Consider the following 23,761-nt stretch of genomic DNA (forward strand, 5'->3'; position numbering starts at 1 on the left):
TTTGGTCGGCCGGCCACTCCTGGGAAGGTTCACCACTGTTCCATGTTTTTGCCATTTGTGGATAATGGCTCTCACTGTGGTTCGCTGGAGTCCCAAAGCTTTAGAAATGGCTTTATAACCTTTACCAGACTGATAGATCTCAATTACCTCTGTTCTCATTTGTTCCTGAATTTCTTTGGATCTTGGCATGATGTCTAGCTTTTGAGGTGCTTTTGATCTACTTCTCTGTGTCAGGCAGCTCCTATTTAAGTGATTTCTTGATTGAAACAGGTGTGGCAGTAATCAGGCCTGGGGGTGGCTATGGAAACTGAACTCAGGTGTGATACACCACAGTTAGGGCCATGTAGGTTTGGATTTTTTTTCTCCCTAAATAATAAAAACCATCATTTAAAAACTGCATTTTGTGTTTACTTGTGTTATATTTGACTAATGGTTAAATGTGTTTGATGATCAGAAACATTTTGTGTGACAAACATGCAAAAGAATAAGAAATCAGGAAGGGGGCAAATAGTTTTTCACACCACTGTATATATAGAGAATGATATCACTTCAGCTATGTATATCTTTGGAATGCAGATTGAATTACACACTGATATGTAGTCTACAAATAAAACAAAAACTTGCAACATGCAGACATATGACATCATCAAACGTAAATACTACCTGACGTGATGCTGAATATAGGCAGGCAGCAGCACCTGCATGAAGTTCTTATTTATTTCTTGCCAGCACTCTAATATTTTGGCCTGCCTACTGTGTGAAGCACTCAAAGGCCATTGTCTTTTGGTCATATTTATAAAGAGTTTTCTCTGCTATGTTACAATATTTTATCACAAAGTCAGCAACCAGCACTAAGAAATATATAACTTTACACAATGCAACACACCAGCTTCTCACTTTTGTGTTTAGATTAAATACATGCACAAAATAATGTTTTACAATGCATTTAACACCTTTGCAGGTACATTCCCCAACATAACAAAATGCTGCTCAAGCATGTTCATGTTATTTGGGCTGGTGAAATGGGAGCAAGCACAGTGCAACAACAAAAAATGACTTGTCCCATTTGTGATGTAATATGGCAAGATGGATTATGCTATAAATTACTGCAAGCTATCAAGTGACTGGCTCTTTATAGGTGAGTCACACATGGTAGTTTGAAGATCCAGCCTCTTCTTTGCCATGTAAAAGTTTCGTAAACCTAACCAGTTTAAAATAGGTATACTTGTCACCCAAGTAGAATAATGTCTGATCCTCACCCTCCACCTTGGAGATTATGAGTGGTCATGCTGCTTTTTTAAATCAATGCTGCGTGGACTGCTGATGTTAACCTTTAATCCATTATAATACTTCTGAAAGCTTGTCTCATGGAGTGAGGCTTTAATTATTCATTTTTGTATAGAAATATTTGAGCAGTTACAGACAGGAAGGTAGAAACAGGAAGGCTAATTGCAATTTACCTGTATAACACCCATCATAATATAAATAAAAAGACTATTATATTTTTAACTATTTTTAATAAATGTTGTGAAATGTTTTTTAGTTACCAATATGTTGTTAAATTAATTAAAATATGCTATGTCATTTTGCAGGCATAGTCTCATTATGTGGTGTTTTAGAATTACTTCCATTGTATCAGAGGCAGGGATATTTCTGAATTTGTGTAAATGCTCAGAAATTCTATGCATTTCTCAATTTTAATTCATGTTCTGAAAATTATTGTTTTAATTTAGTAGCATGTCAAGAACTAATGTAAAGGGTTCCTTTGGGAATTCATTTGCATTTAAAATTGCTGTAAATAAATGAAATAGTCCTATACTGCTTGAAGAGATAATTAAAGAAACAAGCAAAAGAATAAAAAACTTGAATCACGAAGTCTCTTGAAAATTATAGTTTTATTAATCAATGAAAAACAAGTAAACTAAACGCTAAATCTTCTGGAAACTAATTTATGAAAGTTTATGATAAAGTATGAGAGTAAGTGTATGATACAGAACTATGAGAGAATTATAAATTGTCTATAAACCAGAGATACAGGTAAAACAAAATGAGAGTAATTTTAATGGTCTATTGGCAAAAAGATAATCCCATAGTCTTTGATGAATCAATTATAACTAGGGATGTTGAAATCTAATTTTTGGCATGTCAGAATTGTTTCTGAGACTTTAAAAATAGTAAAGAAAAGCATGTTTATACTGCCTATAAAAAGTATTCACCCCTTGGAAGTTTTTTAATGTAGATGAGTTTGCAGAGATCTGTTTTAACTTTGACCTTAAAAATTACTTTCAGCTTTTTTGCTGATTAATGTGCAAATAGCCAAATGAAATCCACAGTGATTTAAACTTGATTAATAATATAATTTTAAAACTTCCAAGGGGGGAAAACATTTTATAGGCACTGTACTATATGTAACAGACATTGTTTAGAAACTGATGCCAAAGAGCATTTCCCTCTGACTATTTACAAGTACCAGTTCTTAGAAAAGATGCTGTATCTTACCCAAGATTCTTGCCTTGCTCATTTTTTAAGACAATGAAATAGCTTTCCCTGTTTTAACCATGTCCTTGTTTTATACTTTAACGTCTTCATATTTCATCCTCCAGAGTACAGTTTCAGTCATTAGCAGTTCACCTGTTCATGTCATCAAAATTTAAAGGTAATTTAAGTATTGAGAACTTAGCTGAATGTGAAGATTATTAGCAAAGTCTTAAACCAAACACCTGTGAGATTATGAGGGATGAGTCTTTCTTTAGCCTAATGACTGTCACTGTGTGGTGTTACAAGGATTGATCTATTTTCAGCTTTACGCTGAACTGAGTAATCAAGCCTGTCTTGATGAATCATCTCCAATGATGTCCCAAACTATTAGATTTGCTTGTTAGCTGTTGGTTGATCAGGTTCCTTTGCCATATCTTTTTGATGACCACTTTTCAATAAATACTCCATAAGAAAGTCTTGCAGAAATCTCTTTGAGTATAAGAGTATATGGGTTATACAAGTTGTTTATTGGACATTTAGTACTAGTGTAAAAGTATTCTTACTTGTAAAACAGGTATGTAGTAACAGTGAAGGAATGCAAATTGAGGTATATTTGAAGAAATTATATTTGTGAAGATGGCAAAATATAACTACAGTGGAATCTCGGTTCACGAACGTCTTGGTACACGTACAACTCAGTTCACGGCCAAAACGTTCGACAAACTTTTGCCTCGGTTCACGACCACACACTCGGTATACGAACAAGCCAGTTTCCCTTTTGGTTTGTGCGTGCCGATGATTTCCGTATGTGTTGCATTGTTCTCGGTCAGACATGCCTGCCTGTCTGCTTGTGCGTGCCTGTCTGCACGTGCGTGCTTGCCTCCCTGCACGTGCGTATGCCTGCCTGCCTGCATGTGTGTGCAAGCCTACCATCCTGCACGTGCCTGCCTGCCTTCTTGCACGTACGTGCCTGCCTTCCTGCACGTGCCTGCCTGCCTTCCTGCACGTGTGTGCCTGCCTTCCTGCACGTGTGTGCCTGCCTTCCTGCACGTGTGTGCCTGCCTTCCTGCGCGTGCCCACCTGCCTGCATGTGCGTGCCGTTAACTGTATTTAAGCACGTGTTGAGCCACTCCCTGTTCATTGTTCTCAGTCAGACATGCGTGCTTTACCTGTGATATCTTTGCGCTCTATATTTTGGGGCCTTTTGCAGTAAACCATGGCTTCTAAGCAAGTGAAGAGTGGTGAGAAGAAAGTTTTGAAGAAAATTGAAATCAAAGTGAAGAAAAAAATTATTGAAAAGTTTGAGAGTGGCGTTCGTGTTACTGATCTTGCCGCCGAGTACAAGAAGTCAAAATCTAAGATTTCGACTATTCTAAAGCAGAAAGAATCTATTAAAGCAGCTGATGTTGCAAAAGGTGTTACAGTGTTAACCAGGCAGAGGCCTCAAGTGCTGGAAGAGGTGGAAAAACTGTTGCTAGTGTGGCTGAATGAGAAGCAACTTGCAGGGGATAGCGTAAGTGAGGCGATGTTATGCGAGAAGCCAGGAAGATTCATGGCGATTTGCTGCAAAACTATCCTTTTACGAGTGCCGGAAGTGAGGAATTTAAAGCCAGTAGAGGATGGTTTGAAAAGTTTTGCAAAAGAAGTGGCATTCATAGTATGGTAAGGCATGGAGAGGCTGCTAGTTCCGACGCTGAAGCTGCGAAAGAATTTGTGAAAATTTTCACAAAATTAGTGGAGGACGAAGGCTACATCCCGCAACAAGTCTTCAACTGTGACGAGACTGGATTGTTCTGGAAGAGGATGCCGAAGAGGACCTACATTACCCAGGAACAGAAGGCTATGCCCGGCCATAAACCAATGAAGGACAGGTTAACTGTTTTGGTGTGTGCTAACGCTAGTGGCGATGTAAAAATCAAGCCGCTACTCGTTTACCAATTTGAGAACCCTCGTACTTTCAAACAGCACAATGTAAACAAAGCCAGACTGCCTGTGATGTGGAGGGCAAATTCGAAGGGGTGGGTCACAAGGACCTTGTTTTTGGAATGGCTGCACGAGGCTTTCGCTCCTGCTGTGAAGCGATAACTCAAAGAGAATAACCTGCCTAAAAAATGGCTTCTTCTAATGGACAATGCACCGGCACACCCTCCAAATTTGGTTGACGATATGGTTGAGGAGTATGAATTTATTAAGGTCGTGTTCCTCCCCCCCAATACGACTCCTCTTCTGCAGCCCGTGGACCAGCAGGTTATTTCAAATTTCAAGAAACTGCATACCAAAGGACTATTCACCAGGTGTTTCAATGTGACCGTGGAGACGTCTTTGACCCTGAAAGAGTTCTGGAAGAACCATTTTAATATCGTTCATTGCATCGGCCTCATTGATAAAACCTGGGAAGACGTCACACACCGCACATTGATCTCGGCCTGGAAGAAACTTTGGCCTGAATGCATTCCTGAACAGGTTTTAGAAAGCTTTGAGCCTCCTGTTCTGAATGAGATTGTGTCCATGGGCAAGAGCATGGGTCTTGAAGTGGACAATGAGGACACCGAGGAGCTGGTCCTGGATCACAAGGAGGAGCTGACGACGGAGGAACTCATTGCACTCCAGCAGGAGCAGCTTAGGTTTCTCACCGAGGAGCAGTCCTCCGGGGTAGAAGAGGAAAGGACGGTTATAAAAAGTGATGCGATAAAAGCCATCATGGAAAAATGGAACGAGTGCCAGAATTTTTTTGAAAAGAACCACCCTGACAAAGCGGTTACGAACAGAGTGATAAACATGATGAACGACAATGTCGTCTCGCATTTCTAAAAAATTTTAAGGAAAAGGCAAGTCACATTAGACCGCTATTTGACTAAGTCTGATCCACCAGCTAAACAGCTAAAAACACCAGAAACCCAAGAAATCACAACAGAGAAAATGCCTGAAAGAAAATATCCCTCCATCGCGGAGCCGGACTCTCCCTCAAAACTGTAACCTCCTCTCCACCCATTTCCTCCTCACTTCATGCAAGGTTAGTTTTCTTGGTGGTTTATACAGTAGTTTTTGTATTACGGATTTTTCAAAAGTTAATTTTTCATAGCGTGATTTGTTGCAGTGTTACTTTTCTCTTTTTTTCAAATGTTTGTTTTTTTCCCTGTGCTTAAAACTCATTAAAAAAACTGTTTACATGGAGGAGTTCATCGTGTGATTTGTTGCAATGTTACTTTTCTCTTTTTTTCAAATGTTCCTTTTTTTCCCTCATTTTATAAAAAGTGTTTACAGCGATCGGAATATAAGGCTGAAATAGCGTGATCTTGTTACTTTTTTGGTTGCTTGTGGTTGGTTTTTAAATAAATTTCGAATTTGTTCTAATGCTCCTTTTTTCTGCTGTGCTTAAAACTCATTTTAAAAAAGTGTTTACAGCGATCAGGCTTTAAGGCCATTAGCATGAATTCCTGCAATACTACTTTTTGGTTGCTTGTGGTTGGTTTTTAAATTAAAGTTCAGATTTGTTCAAATGTTCCCCTCTGTTCAGAGAGAGAGAGAGAGAGCGTGCGAGTGAGCACAGAGAGAGAGAGAGCGAGCACGTGATGCTGACAGAGGGGGGGTGTGGGGGTTGTGCTACAGAGAGATTAGAGAGCGCGAGCAAGCAAGCGTAGAGAGAGCGAGCGCGTGCTGCTGACAGGGAGGGGGTGGGGTGTGTGTGTGCTACAGAGAAAGAGAGCGCGCGAGCGAGCCTGTTCGTGTAGCTGAGCAGGGAGCCTGGGTGTTTTGTGTCAGTGTTATTCAATGTTTTTATATTAGTTTACTATTACACTGTGCATTCTATGGTGTAATTAGCTATATTTGTGCTTAATCTTTACATATATTTACATATTTACATACAGTCCATATGGTGTGGAATGGATTAATTGTATTTACATACAATCCTATGAGGGAAATTGCTTTGGATCAGAAATAAAAGACAAAGAGTAGGACAGCTGCTGTACAGGCTTTTAAATGTTTAAAGCGCCATGCAAGATGCAGATCACACGGTACGGCAGCAGCAGTAGCAGCAAGCCAGCAATTGATCGAGCAAAGAAGAGGTAAAAAAAAAAAACTGTATTTGTTTCCCATTGTGTCACTGTTTAAGAGGGGATTTTGGAGGAGTGGCCGCATCTCCTTAGGGTGCGTTAAGCCCCCCTCTTCACAATGCAAGCGGCAGAGACACGAAGTGGCTAGCGTGTAGCACACTCCGGGGGGGTTGGCAAGCAGGGGGCGAACCCCCTAGTAAACATATAATACATTATCAATCTTTGGCACCATGAAGTGCCACTGAATTAATCTGGGAAATCTGACCAAAGATAAATAGCATGTGGAAACTATTACAGATATTCTCTTTAAATAATCTTAAATTATAGTCATATTTACTGTTCCAATATTTCCAAGATGGACATCTGTATTATATTGTAATTTGTAAGACTTTTCACTTTCATTATTTGGTTTGATTTACTCCCACATCTCAATGTTAAGATTAGCACAGACACAGATAAATACACATGTACATTGAGATCCTAGCCAGAATCAAGTGGTGCCAAGTGCCAGGCACTCCACAATATTTTGCACAGAATTCTCTATATAGGGATACACTATAACAAGAGCTAACAAACACATATAAATGCGCCTTAGATAAAGCTCACTGTAAATCAAAAATGTCAATGGGTAGATGTTGTTCTGGGAGCTTTTGATTTTGCAATCCATGTTCTTTTGTTGTTTTTTTTTCTTGGTCCCTCAGACAAGCTATATTTATGTTAAAATGCACACAAAGGGTTTTGGGACATGTGACTTAGCACACATATGACTGGCTATCTTGTCCTGACATTTCTAAACATTTAAACTATTAGAAAATTATGATTTTAAATGTATCTATTAATTACAGATCAAAATTTTATTTAAATTTGATTAAAGATCTCATTTATCTATTTTAAATGCTATATACTAGTTGTGTTTGTTTAAGTGAAAAACTTTTAAAAATGTATATTTAAAGTTAGTACCATAACATTTATAAATTTCAGAAACGCTTGTATTGACACATAACCCCTGCAAATAGACAGATCTTACTGTTTATAAACACTGCTGTTAATAAAAGTATTAAAAGCATATGATCTATGATCTTATAATCTCCTTGGCTAATGTGCAGTAAATGATAGGTAACAAGGAATCTTAGTTACATAGAATGGCAGACTCAAAGAAACTAAGAAACATGTGTCGATAGGGTGGCTCTGAGTTGTGGATTCAACTCCTGAGTCTGCATCTGAACATTTTTCATTTGGGGAGTTTATTTAGGGATGGCATGTAGAATATAATAAAAGTACAATATAATAAAACATTTTGACACTGCAAAAAGCAACATTCATTAAGAATGTGCCAAAGGAGAAAGAGTCATGTGAGGTCTTCTTGACAATGGCAGCTTAGTACTTTTGTTTTGGCCATCCCGCAATCTGAGACCTATTCAGTTTTACACCCCAATTTTTAAATAGTTTGTTAAAGGACAAAGATTTTGCTTGCCTTACTGTTGTGAAAATTACTCACTATGCTCACAGGACTCTCACTAAAGCCTTCAACTTGCCAAAGAATTCCTGGGGGCAAACAGCGGACACTAGAGAATCTGTTGTTTCATTCTGGAAAATGATGGAAAATCTCAGAAAACAAAGAAACACCTTGAATGCTATAGGACGAGGACAAGGTATTAAATCTGAGCAATCCCACACTAGAAACAAATTCCAATTCTTATATTCCAGTGTCTAACATCATGGAGAAGAGAATGGATCCTTACACAGAGAGATTGCTACACACAAGTTAAAGCTGCCAAAGAGGACATGGATCTCCAGAAAAAAAATACATGAATTGTAGCCTCCCTGAAAAAATGGAGTAAGACAATTTACGTACTTTTGTCACTAAAGCCTGGTCAAGATGTTTTCTAGAGTTAAGTGGAACCACTTTGAAAGGGTCTACAGGGTCTACTCAAGTCAATGTTGGAGCCGTAAACGAATGACCAGAGAAAGGGAGAATATACACTTAGACAATACTGACTGTTCCAAACACAGAATTCTCATTTATTTCAGATGTGCCAATATCTATTTACAGAAATGTCTTGCAAATACATAGTTTTTGCAAGAACATATATACAATAATTATAGTGACTCCAAAGCAAAAAGCAATGAGAAAAAATCCAACAAAAATAAACAAAAATCCTTATCTTCCTCCTCCTTCTTCAACAGACAGTTCACAAAGAACAGACAAAAAAATTAATCAATAGTAAAATATGAAAAAACTATGCACAGACAATAATGAAAAAGTGAGCACTCACAAACACAGATTACTTACACCCAAAACGTATATACAAATCAGAAGCAAGCTGTCCTCACTAATATATACAGACTTTACATGCTCTTCTCTCTGCACTTCCTGTTCAGCATAAAGAAGTGTCTACAAGCCTGAAGACCAGTCAAAAGATGACCAATGGCGGTCTAGACTTCAGTTTTATTTTGCTAATGCTTCTGCCTAGCCAATCATTATTTTCATCTTCCAGAGTCCCCCAATAGAAAAATCCTTTGATCAGGTATGGTGTCACTCATTTAAACCTTCTTATCCTTTCATGCGTGTATATGTTTGCAACCATGTTCTGCTGGGTGCTTGTTCACCACTACAGGTAAGTTGCATAGTGAACTTTCAACTACTCTCTTTCTCTATGCACATTCTTTCTCTGCCAGCAACCTCTTGATCGCAGCCCTCTGCTCTTTCCTTCCTGCAGTGGCTTCAGGCATCCGCTATGCTGTCAGATCACTTCCATTTGAAAGCATGCCTGGAGATAAAGCAGCACGACTGGACACATGGAGGGCTATAAACTGTCATAAGGTAAAGATAGCTATAATAAACTTCAGTTTTCAACAGTCTGCGTACTCGATTTATTACTGGAATATAAATAAGAATTTTGTTACAATGCATACTTTAAACAGTAAGGTACTGGTCGGAGGATGGAACAAGATTTTGTTGGAGAGCTGTTTCTGTGTCAATGATAAATTCCTCCTCTTGAGACTTTCAATTTGCACTAATACTAAGTATTAGTTTAACTCCTGTTTGGTTGACCAAGTTTAAGGGGGTTTGGGACAAACTGGTTGTTTTTTGGGAGCTCACTTATTTTGTTTGGTTTTTCTTTGACTTTGTTTCTCCTGCAAATTTGTGCAGTAGGTAGAAGAGTTAGGGGGGGTCTTACATGGTTATGCAACCCCTTATTGACAAGTTTCCTCATCCAGCTCATGTGCTAAACAATACTCTTTCTTCTCTCCAAATTATAAATGCCAGTCACACATTGGTTATTTATTTCTCAAGCTTTGGTTCTACCTATTATATATTCCTGTCATCTAGCCTCCCCAGTCTAAGACCATAAGAGTGCTCTTCCTTAATGCCATCATCCTAACTTGCAACCACTTGCCAACTGATAGAAATTCAATACATCACTTTTAAGTAATAAACAATCTTGTGATCAGGTTGCTGCTAAATTAAATGAATTCTGTCTAAACACCCAAGCCCATTAAACATTTAGCTCTTTGTCTCCATCTTAATGAGTCATTTGCTACACTCTTAGTTGTCAGGATAGATTCTACTGCAATCACTAATGACCGAAAGCAAATAAATAAACAGTTTCTCAAATGCTATTCCAATCTGTTTTTTTGAGATGCCTATGTCACCCTCCACAATTTACTCATCTTTCTTACATTCATTGAATTTGCTTTGTCTTTCAGAGAAGGAAGCATTTCATTTGCACATCCTGATTACTCTGAAGTAGCTGAAGGAAGCTGTAAAACCAATGAATAAAGACAAAGTTCCAGCAATTGATAAAATTCTGATTGAGTTCATTTCAGCCTTTTGGGAATAGCTTTCTTCCAACTGCTGAATGCAGCCATTTCCTCCTGTTATTTAAATCTTAGACTCAACACTTCAGTCATCACTCTTCTGCTAAAACAAGGCAAAAACCCTACCCAGTGTCAGAATTTCAGACCATTATCCCTAATGAATGTGGTTGTGAAACTCTTTGCTAAAGTCTTGGCATAAAGACTTCCGTCTGTTATTCATAAATTGATCCACCCTATTCAACCTGGTTTATCTGTTCCTGTTTTGCCTAAAATAATTTCAGGAAACTGCTACCTATAATCAATGCACCACAGTTACCATTTCACGTTTTATTTATAAATTACAAAGTAGAAAGGCATCACGGTTACTTACTGAGATTTCTGTAACTGATCAAGATAGTCCAATACACTACTGCAAATAAGAGTTGTCTTTATAAAAACATAGCTAATTTTTTTAATGGCAAGAAAAACAAATTCATAAGCGACTGCTATTCTGTTATGATCCCAGAGGAAAGTCTAAAAAGAGTTTATTTCAAAAATATACACGAAAAATTTGGAAGCAAACTACAGAACTACAGAAATTAACAATACAGCTGGAAGTAATAGTAGCCAATGCAAAGAAATAACTAACATACCGGTATTTAAGAATACAATATTTTTTACATATCACAGTATATTGAAACTGAAACTCATGCCAATACTTTCTTCAATATAAAATAAATGTTGCACATTGTATAGAGGAGCTGCAAAACCATGGAGGCTCTTCAAATCCAAGATGCTATAAATCCTCTTAAAAGTAATTAAGCTGCAGATCTGTATGTCTATACAAAAGAATATTATTAAAGAAATATCCTTATTCTGTAACTAAACTACCTAAGGATGCTGAAGCCACAATCAGCATTTAAAGACTTACCAGCTTGCTTCAAGGAGTGCAGCCCTTTAATTAAAACCTCAAATAATGAATAAGAGTCAGTTAAAGAGATCAGTTTGTGCAAATCATGCTGGTATTCTGTTAAAATTTGTACAAAACATATATCTACCTTGATAAATAATATCTAAATTATATCCGAATTATGAACAAAATCATCAAGCTCCTGCCTTGCTAAAATGATCTGGGGATGCCCTACTCTTAAATCATTAGGAGAAAAAATGTTTCTTAACTGTTACAATAAATTTAAATACTCAGACAGCATTATTTGGAATACTGCTGAACTGAAGAGCTTAGAGTTAATTAATTATTAAAAAATAAAAGGATTTTAATTTACTGCTTGCACAAAAACTAAATAGCTTTCTACATATTATGAATGTTTTTCAAGCCCTTCAGCAGAAAAAAAAATTGCAGAAAATACCATGATACGTTTACTGTAATTTTCATTAGCCCCTTGCTTATTTTACACCAATGTACAGTAGAATTTCCATTGTTCAATATGCTTGTAATTCTCATGAATAGTGTACCTATCACAGCAGTTATGTGTCTGTCCACAAGAACACAAATTAAGAACATTTTTTTCTTAAGAAATATTAATATGCTATATCATGACATAATACAGATCACTCAATTCACCTCCTAATCTACAACATCAAAGGTCTCAGTCATGATGAGGGAAAAAGGGGCTCTTTTGTCTTACTTCAGGGGAGAGACAGAGAAACATCTCTAGACCTATATAAATAGGAAGCATTAGTCTCAACTGAAATTTTTCATGGTAAGAAGGCTTATATAAGATTGGGAATATTATTCACAAAGATGGTATGCTATTGAAACAGTGAGTTATTAATCCTAGCTAATATACAGTACTAGCAGAATACCCGCGCTTCGCAGCGGAGAAGTAGTGTGTTAAAGAAGTTATGAAAAAGAAAAGCAAACATTTTAAAAATAACGTAAGATGATTGTTAATGTAATTGTTTTGTCATTGTCATGAGTGTTGCTGGTATATATATATATATATATATATATATATATATATATATATATATATATATATATATATATGTATGTATGTATATATATATATACACACACAGACACATATATAAACATATATATAAATATATATATATACACATCTATACACATATATATATACAGTTATATATCTATACTAATAAAAGGCAAAGCCCTCACTCACTCACTCACTCACTCACTCACTCATCACTAATTCTCCAACTTCCTGTGTAGGTAGAAGGCTGAAATTTGGCAGGCTTATTCCTTACAGCTTACTTACAAAAGTTGGGCAGGTTTCATTTCGAAATTCTACGCATAAGGGTCATAACTGGAAGCTATGGAGTCTTGAGTTGGAGATGGTCGTGGGGGAGTTTCGTGTGACATCATCACGCCTCCTACGTAAGTACGTAGAGAACAAGGAAGAACTCCAAACAGCGATGAGCACAAAACGCCATTTCACAATTGAGAAGGCAGAAAAACATTATGAAGCAAATGATGCATACAAGCATATTCATAAGTACAGCTACTGCGGAAACAAAGCACGGCGTGAACCGTAAGTTTATATTAAATTAAGTTCATAGACAGGCTGCCACTAGCGTTTGTAATTTAGTGCCTGCCCATATAAGGCCATCCATCAGCGCAATCCAATACAAACACTGCCGGTAAATGTTCACGGGTGAAGGACTGTGCTTATGCAGAGGAAGATGAGATGGTCAGGGTGGTGTTTGGCACAAACTCATTGAAACTGCGAGAGAAACTTTTAAGTGCGGGTCTTAGCTGACATTACACGAGATGGCACCAGTACAGCTGGGAACCTTCGATGCAAGAACACCAAGCGGCTCACGTGAACTGACGCAATGCGCAGACAAAAAGCAACAGTTCCAAAGAGTGCTGAACAAAAACCGAATTACACAATTGAGAAGGCAGCAAAAAAATATGAAGCGTCTTATACATACAATCATATTCATAAGTGCAGCTACTGCGGAAACAAAGCACACGGTGGAAAAAGTGAATGTCCTGCTAAAGGAAGACAGTGTAAAAAAACCCGTGCATGCAGTTTGTCACATCACAGATAAAAGGAAGACGAGCTGTTTATTGATGCAGTAAGGAACTAATCGATGAATGAAACCTCTTATCTTTACAACGATTGACAAACACGGAATGTAACTTGAACACATCCTACAAATACGAGCCTGATTGAAAGAAATAATGATAATCAAATCCTTGATGACAGCAACATTCAATAACACTCACAAAACAATTACTGTATATTGACAATCATGTTACGTTATTTTTAAAATGTTCCCTTTTCTTTTCATAACTTCTACTTCTCCACTGGTACACGGGTATATATATATAAATGTATATATATACCCGATCTACAATACATACTTTAGCATAGACAAGCCACACGCTGTGCTAATTGTAGAGTCTTAAGCCTCTAACGCCGACATTCGAGGTTGATTCCCGAGAGGGGTGTACTGACTATGTACGCGCTACCCATTCATTTTACCTTCGATCTCCTTGGTTTGGGACGTATGAAAAATATTAGGTTAACAGAATCATGTTACGCTATTTTTAAAATTTTCCCTTTCTTAGCACAAGCACAGCTGAGAAGCTTCGATGCATGTACTCCATAACGCGTTAAAAAATAACGCATTTAATCACACTTTCAATTCCAAGCAAACGGAACTTTTGTCAATGCATGATTTCCTGGTACATCCATTACACTGATGCACACATCACAGCTACAAAAATGTTAGAGTCGGAATAAAGCGCGTTCCTACGACTGATCATTTCGACTACCCGAGCGAAGCCTTGATAAAAGCATGGTTTTGTGCACACTGAAAAGCAAGCAAAATTAGATGCATTACAGAAAGCGGACTTTGTGGCTCTTACTGGGGATCATTGGACTTCCGTGACCGTTAGTAATTCTAAATACATCTAATTACAAAATGTTCAATGATCACACTGTTTTAGCCTAATGTACAAAATAATTTTGGCTAATGTTACTCAGAGTTTAAAGAGTAAGCTGGTCAAATTACCTTTTATGTTTCTGACTTATTTTTTAAGAAGAAAACTGCACTTTATGTTGAAATTTTGGTTATTATTATTTAAAGACAATACTATTCTGAAAATGTACTTAAAGTACTTAAACTACCACTTTATTTTTAAGTCTGCCCAATTTTAACCAGGGATGATATTTTTGTTTCTGTTTTGAATTCAAATGCAGTTTAAAGCTTTTTTTCAGAAATTAAAACAGCTTCAGTTTACAATATTCATGTCCATGTCTATTATTTGATTCTGTCGCCCACGAAAACCGTTTTAAATTAAAAAAAAACATTTGCGATTTGGGGCAAATTTACGTGTGCGATTACAAACGATTAATCAAGATTAATTCTTACACAGCCTCTAATTAATTGGATTAATTTTTTTAATCGAGTCCCACCCCTATATATATATATATGTAGATTTGTATATATATGTGTATATACAGTATATATGTAGATATGTATATGTTGTATATACAGTATGTATATATGTGTTTGTGTATATATACAGTATGTGTATATATGTATATGTATATATGTATCTGTGTATATGTATATATATATAACTGTATATATATGTGTATAGATGTGTATATATATATATATATACTGCTCAAAAGAATTAAAGGAACACTTTTTAATCAGAGTGTAGCATAAAGTCAATGAAACTTATGGGATATTAATCTATGCCACATCATTAATCATAACCCATCAGCAGGACCAGTATCTGCTCCTTTGGGCAAGGAGGAACAGGATGAGCACTGCCAGAGCCCTACAAAATGACCTCCAGCAGGCCACTGGTGTGAATGTCTCTGACCAAACAACCAGAAAGACTTCATGAGGGTGACCCAAGGGCCCCATGTCCTCTAATGGGCCCTGAGCTCACTGCCCAGCAGCATGCAGCTTGATTGGCATTCGCCATAGAATACCAGAATTGGCAGATGCACCACTGGTGCCCTGTGCTTTTACAGATGAGAGCAGGTTCACCCTGAGCACGTGACAGAAGTGAAAGGGTCTGGAGAAGCCATGGAGAACATTATGCTGCCTGTAACATCATTCAGCATGAGCAGTTTGGTGGTGGGTTAATGATTGTCTGGGGAGGCATATCCATGGAGGGTCACACAGACCGCTACAGGCTTGACAAAGGCACCTTGGCTACCATTAGGTATCAGGATGAAATCCTTGGACCCATTGTCAGACCCTATGCTGGTACAGTGGCTCCTGGTGCACGACAATTCCTGGCATCATGTGGTGAGACTATGCAGGCAGTTCCTGGAGGATGAAGGAATTGATACCATTGACTGGCCACCACACTTTCCTGACCTAAATCCAATAGAACACCTCTGGGACATTATGTTTTGGTACATCCAATGCCACCAGGTTGCACCTCAGACTGTCCAGGAGCTCAGTGATGCCCTGGTCCAGAACTGGGAGGAGATCCCCCACAACACCATCTGTCATCTCATTACAAGCATGCACCAATGTTGTCAGGCATGTATACAAGAACACAGGGCCATACAAAGTGCTGCGTACAATTTTGAGTTGCTGCAATTAAATTTTGGCAAAATGGACTAGCCTGCCACATAATTTTTTCACTCTGATTTTTGGGGCGTCTTTGAATTCAGGGCTCTGTAGGTTGATCATTTTCATTTCCATCAAACGATGTGGCATCCTTTCGTTCCTAACACATTACCCAGTCTATATCAGTATAGATATCCAGGAGGATTTCTTTTTCCCATTGAGATCTGATGTGTTTTCAAAGTGTTCCTTTAATTTTTTTGACCAGTTTATATATGTTTATATGTATATATATGTTTATATATGTGTCTGTGTGTGTATATATATATATATATATGCCAGCAACACTCATGACAATGACAAAACAATTACATTGTCAATCATGTTACGTTATTATTAAAATGTTTCCTTTTCTTTTTACTTCTCGCTGCCAATCGCAGGTATTTTGCTATATATATATATATATATATATATATATATATATATATATATATATATATAATATAAATAGATAGATATGACAACAACACTCATATCAATGACAAAGCAATTACATTAACAATCATCTTACGTTATTTTTAAAATGTTTGCTTTTCTTTTTCATAACTTCTTTAACACACTACTTCTCCGCTGCGAAGCGCGGGTATTCTGCTATATATATATATATAGCAAAATACCCACGCTTGGTAGTGTGTTGAAGAAGGAAAGAGAAACAAAAGGAAACATTTTGAAAATAACGTAACATGATTGTCAATGTAATTGTTTTGTCATTGTTATGAGTGTCGCTGTGATATCTATACTAATAAAAGGCAAAGCCCTCACTCACTCACTCACTCACTGACTCATCACTAATTCTCCAACTTCCCGTGTGGGTGGAAGGCTGAAATTTCGCAGGTTCATTCCTTACAGCTTCCTTACAAAAGTTGGGCAGGTTTCATTTCGAAATTCTACGCGTAATGGTCATAACTGGAAGCTGTTTTTCTCCATTTACTGTAATGGAGATGAGCTTGAACGCCGTGGGGGCGGAGTTTCGTGTGACATCATCACGCCTCCACGTAATCACGCAGTACATAGAAAATCAGGAAGACCTCCAAAAAGCGCTGAAGAAAACATGCATTATATAATTGAGAAGGCAGCGAAACAATAAGAAGCGGCGAGTGACATATACAACCATATTGATGAGTTCTGCTACTTCGGAAACAAAGCACGATGTAAACCTACACTTTAAATTAAGTTCATAGACAGGCTGCCGCTGGCGTTTGTAATTTAGTGCCTGCCCATATAAGGCCGTCCGTCAGCGGCAATCCAATAGCAAACTCCACTAAATATTCACGGGTTAAGGACTGTGCTTATGCAGAGGAAGATGAGATGGTCAGCGTGGTGTTTGGCACAAACTCAGCGAAACTGCGAGAGAAAGTTTTAAGTGCCAGGACTAAGGTAACATTAAATACAGCCATGGACATAGCAGCGAGATGGCACCAGCACAACTGGGAACCGATGCATGTACACCGAGCGGCTCACGTGAACTGGCGCAGTGCACAGATAAAAGCAACAGTTCCAAAGAGCTGAACAAAACCGAATTACACAATTGAAAAGGCAGCAAAAATATGAAGCGTCTGATACATACAAGCATATTCATAAATGCAGCTACTGTGGAAACAAAGCACACGGTGGAAAAAGTCAATGTCCCGCTAAAGGAAGACAGTGTAAAAAACCCGTGCATGCAGTGTGTCAGGTCTCGGATAAAGAAGAAGACGAGCTGTTTATTGATGCAGTAAGAAACGAATCGATGAATGAAACCTGTCATCTTTACAGCGATTGACAAACACGGAATGTAACTTGAACACAACACATCCTACAAATACAAACCTGATTGAAAGAAATAATGATAATCAAATCATTGATGACAGCAACACTCAGTAACACTCACAAAACAAATACTGTATATTGACAGTCATGTTACGTTATTTTTAAAATGTTCCCTTTTCTTTTCTAGCTTTTTAACACACTACTTCTCGCTGCGATAGCGGTATATATATATATGTATATATATATATCCCGATCTACATACTCGAATAATGGATACTTTATTCGCCATCAATGATTGTTTTGGTAAAGCCATACTCAGTGTATTCATTAGATGAACGGTAAAAAGTAAGAGCGAGGGAGGATGACTTATTGAGGCATGCAGGCTGTAGTGGCGTCAACTCTATCTGAATTTGCGATCACATTTGAAAAATATATCTTTTCAAGTTCTATTTAGTCCATATGTGTCAAACTCAAGGGCGCGGGCCACATCCGCCCGGCGTGTAATTATATCCAGCCAGCGAGATCATTTTATATACTGTATTATTGTTATTAATGGCCGGGTATATGAAGCGCTGGTAACACAATAAACTACAGATCCCATAATGCAGCGCTTCAGCTGCCTTGGCGAACACTTACCGCGTTAATCAAGTCTAGCTTATGATGCTGCAAGTTATTGCGAAGCTAGCTCACACGATGCTGAAGAGAAAAGTTGATTCTGAAAATAGAGCCTTTAAAAACCGATGGGAGGCTGAGTATATGTTTACTGAACCCGTGTGTCTCATTTGTGGAGCTAATGTGGCTGTAATTACAGAATTTAATCTAAGACGGCACTATGAGACAAAACATCAGGGAGTTCTGTGTTGTGGAGATTCTCAGGATGGATTGCAGGTGCTCATCAGTGAGGCTGAAAGACCTGAATGCAATGCAGAAGATACAGAAAGCAGAAGAATTAAATAAGAATCTGACACTTCAGCGGACGTTTTTACCGTGCACAATCACAAAGTGATTTCAAGTGAAGTTGCTTTTATGGGAGACACAAATGCACCAGTGCAACTTTCCCTGTTGCCAAGTAATGTTAAACCAAGTCGTCACTACGGTGTTCCCAAACACGCACTTTGCTGATAAACCGGCGCACTGAGTTTGCACGGCGCTTTGGTGACTTTGAAGAACAAAAAGTCCGTCTACATGCGGCTCGAACCTTGTGCATGTTTGGTAGCACATATCTGTGTGAGAAGCTCTTCTCAGTGATAAAGACTAACAAAACAGCACACAGGAGTCGCCTCACTGATGAGCACCTGCAATCCATCCTGAGAATCTCCACAACACAGAACCTCACACCAAACATAAACGAACCTGTTGCCAAAAATAGATGCCAGGCGTCCAGCTCTAAAATGACATATGAGCAAAGACAACTTAATGATTTGATTTGTTATTGCTGAAAGGAACACATTTTATTTATATTTCCAGGTTTTGTTATGCAGCATGTTCATATTTGAATTTGTATAATTTTGAAAGGATATATTTTTATGGAGAGCAAAATCTTTTGGGATATTTAAAATCTAAGTTTATTTTTTATATAAATTTACATAAGAGTAAAGAAATTTGAATGTTTGTTCTTTTAAGTTATTTAAGGTTTGAGTTGATTTATTCACAAATAATATTCCTGTCTGTTTTTACCATTCCTACCAAAGATATTTCTGTCGACTAAATAAAAATTCCTTCTATTTAAAATTTAAATAGAACTTGAACAAATACGATAGTTCATAATATCCACGCAGACTTGCAAGTAAGAGCGGGAGTTATCCGTTTTAACAAGCAGCGTATTGCACTGATACGAAATAGCTGTGTGTGTATATATGTAGATATGTATGTATATGTATATATATGTTTATATATGTGTGTGTGTATGTATATATATATATGTGTGTGTATATATGTGTGTATGTATGTATGTATGTATATGTATGTGTATATATGTAGATATATATATGTATGTATATATGTGTATGTGTATATATGTGTATATGTATAGATATGTATATATATATATGTTTATGTGTGTGTAAATATATATATATATATATATGACAGCAACACTCATCACTCACAACAGTGACAAAACAATTACATTGACAATCATGTTACGTTATTTTCAAAATGTTTCCTTTTCTTTTTCATTGCTTCTTCAACACACTACTTCTCCACTGCGAAGCGCGGGTATTTTGCTAGTGTTTATATATGTGTGTGTGTATGTATATATATATATGTATTTGTGTGTATATATGTGTGTGTATGTATGTATGTGTGCATGTATATGTATGTGTATATATGTAGATATATATATGTATGTATATATGTGTATATGTATAGATATGTATATATATATGTTTATGTGTGTGTGTGTAAATATATATATATGACAACAACACTCATCACTCACAACAGTGACAAAACAATTACATTGACAATCATGTTACGTTATTTTCAAAGTGTTTCGTTTTCTTTTTCATTGCTTCTTTAACATACTACTTCTCTCTGCTTGCCTTGGTATTTTGCTAGTATATACATATACACACATACATATATACAGGGAGTGCAGAATTATTAGGCAAGTGATTATTTTGACCATATCATCATTTTTAATGCGTATATTCCAACTCCAAGCTGTATTAACTTGAATGCTTATTGGATTTAAGCACGTCAGGTGATATGTATTTGTGTAATGAGGGAGGGTGTGGCCTAAGGAGATCAACACCCTATATCAAGGTGTGCAGAATTATTAGGCAGCTAGTTTTCCTCAGGCAAAATGGGCCAAAAAAGAGATTTAACTGACTCTGAAAAGTCAAAAATTGTAAAAAGTCTTTCAGAGGGATGCAGCATTTTTGGAATTGCTAAGATATTGGTGTGTGATCACAGAACCATCAAACATTTTGTTGCAAATAGTCAACAGGGTTGCAAGAAACGTGTTGAGAACAAAAGACGCAAATTAGCTGCCAAAGATTTGAGAAGAATCAAACGTGAAGCTACCAGGAACCCATTATCCTCCAGTACTTTCATATTCCAGAGCTGCAACCTACCTGGAGTGCCCAGAAGTACAAGGTGTTCAGTGCTCAAAGACATGGCCAAGGAAAGGAGGGCTGAAACCCAACCACCACTGAACAAGAAACATAAGTTGAAACGTCAAAACTGGGCCAAGAAATATCTGAAGACAGATTTTTTCAAAGGTTTTATGGACCGATGAGATGAGAGTGACTCTTGATGGACCAGATGGATGGACCTGTGGATCAGTAATGGCACAGAGCTCCACTCAACGTGGAGGTTGGGTACTGGTATGAGCTGGTATTTTTAAAGATGAGCTAGTTGGACCTTTTTGCATTGAAGATGAACTCAAAATAAACTCCCAAACCTACTGCCAGTTTTTGAAGACACTTTCTTCAAACAGTGATACAGGAAAAAGACCATGATTTTTATGCAGGCCAATGCTCCATCACTTGCATCGAAGTTCTCCACTGCGTGGCCAGCCAGTAAAGGCCTTAAAGATGAAGGAATAATGACATGGCCCCCTTCCTCATCTGACCTAAACCCTATCGAGAACTTGTGGGCACTTCTAAACGCTAGATTTACGGGGAGAAAAACAATACACCTCTCTGAAGAGTGTCTGGGAGGCTGTAGTCACTGCTCCACAAAAAGCTGATCGTCAACAGATCAAGAAACTGACAGACTCCATGAATGGAAAGGCTTATGACTGTTATTGGAAAGAAGGGTGGCTATATTGGTCATTGATTGATTGATTGATTTTTTTTGAAATGTCAGAGATGTTTATTTGTAAATTTTGAGGTGTTTGTTTATTATTCTCACTATAACAGATGAAAATAAACAAGTGAGATGGGAAAATTTTCATTTTTCCTTTAGTTGCATAATAAATCTGCACACTAATAGTTGCCTAATAATTGTGCACATATGTATTCCCTGATGATGTTCACACTCACATTTCCGTTGTGAAACATTCAGGTTTCAGGTTTATTAACATTTTGGATTGACTGATAGCACTGTGTTTGTTCCATATTAAAATTAATCCTCAAAAATACAACTTGCCTAATAATTCTGCACTCCCTGTATACATATACATATATACACATACTGTATATACACACACACATATATACATACTGTATATACACATATACATATCTACATATATACTGTATATACACATATATATACAAATCTACATATATATATCCACATATATATATATTAGGGGTGGGACTCGATTTAAAAAATTAATCCAAATAATTACAGGCTGTGTAAGAATTAATCTTGATTAATCGTATGTAATCTTACATAAATTTGCCCCAAATCGCAAATGTTTTTTTTAATTTAAAAGTGTTTTAGTGGGCGACAGAATCAAATAATAGACATGTACATGAATATTGTAAACTGAAGCTGTTTTAATTTCTGAAAAAAAAAGCCTTTAAACTGCATTTGAATTCAAAACAGAAACAAAAATATCATCCCTGGTTAAAATTGGGCAGACTTAAAAATAAAGTGGTAGTTTAAGTACTTTAAGTAGATTTTCAGAATAGTATTGTCTTTAAATAATAATAACCAAAATTTCAACATAAAGTGCAGTTTTTCTTCTTAAAAAAATAAGTCAGAAACATAAAAGGTAATTTGACCAACTTAATCTTTAAACTCTGAGTAACCTTAGCCAAAATTATTTTGTACATTAGGCTAAAACAGTGTGATCATTGAACATTTTGTAATTAGATGTAATCAGAATTACTAACGGTCATGGAAATCCAATGATCCCCAGTAAGAGCCACAAAGTCCGCTTTCTGTAATGCATCTAATTTTGCTTGCTTTTCAGTGTGCACAAAACCATGCTTTTATCAAGGCTTCGCTTTATTCGACTCTAACATTTTTGTAGCTGTGATGTGTGCATCAGTGTAATGGATGTACCAGGAAATCATGCATTGACAAAAGTTCCGCTTGCTTGGAATTGAAAGTGTGATTAAATGCGTTATTTTTTTAACGCGTTATGGAGTACATGCATCGAAGCTTCTCAGCTGTGCTTGTGCTAATAAAGGGAAACATTTTAAAAATAACGTAACCTGATTCTGCGTTAACCGAATATTTTTCATACGCCCCAAACCAAGGAGATCGAAGGTAAAATGAATCGGGTAGCGCGCGTACATACTCAGTGCATCCCCTCTTGGGAATCGAACCTCGAATATCGGCATTAGAGGCGAAGACTCTACAATTAGCCACAGCGTGTGGCTTGTCTATGCGAGTATGTATTGTAGATCGGGTATATATATACATTTATATATATATACCCGCGTATCGCAGTGGAGAAGTAGAAGTTATGAAAAAGGGAACATTTTAAAAATAACGTAACATGATTGTCAATATACAGTAATTGTTTTGTGAGTGTTATTGAATGTTGCTGTCATCAAGGATTTGATTATCATTATTTGTTTCAATCAGGGTCGTATTTGTACGATGTGTTGTGTTCAAGTTACATTCCGTGTTTGTCAATCGTTGTAAAGATAAGAGGTTTCATTCATCGATTAGTTTCTTACTGCATCAATAAACAGCTCGTCTTCCTCTTTATCTGAGATGTGACAAACTGCATGCACGGTTTTTTTACACTGTCTTCCTTTAGCGGGACATTCACTTTTTCCACCGTGTGCTTTGTTTCCGCAGTAGCTGCACTTATGAATATGATTCTATGTATCAGACGCTTCATATTTTTTTGCTGCCTTCTCAATTGTGTAATTCGGTTTTTGTTCAGCACTCTTTGGAACTGTTGCTTTTGTCTGTGCACTGCGCCAGTTCACGTGAGTCACTTGGTGTTCTTGCATCGAAGGTTCCCAGCTGTACTGGTGCCATCTCGTAATGTCAGCTAAGACCCGCACTTAAAAGTTTCTCTCGCAGTTTCGCTGAGTTTGTGCCAAACACCACCCTGACCATCTCATCTTCCTCTGCATAAGCACAGTCCTTCACACATGAATATTTACCGGCAGTGTTTGTATTGGATTGCCGCTGATGGACGGCCTTATATGGGCAGGCACTAAATTACAAAC

This window comes from Polypterus senegalus, chromosome 8 (genome assembly GCF_016835505.1).
Source record: "Polypterus senegalus isolate Bchr_013 chromosome 8, ASM1683550v1, whole genome shotgun sequence".
NCBI lineage: Eukaryota > Metazoa > Chordata > Cladistia > Polypteriformes > Polypteridae > Polypterus > Polypterus senegalus.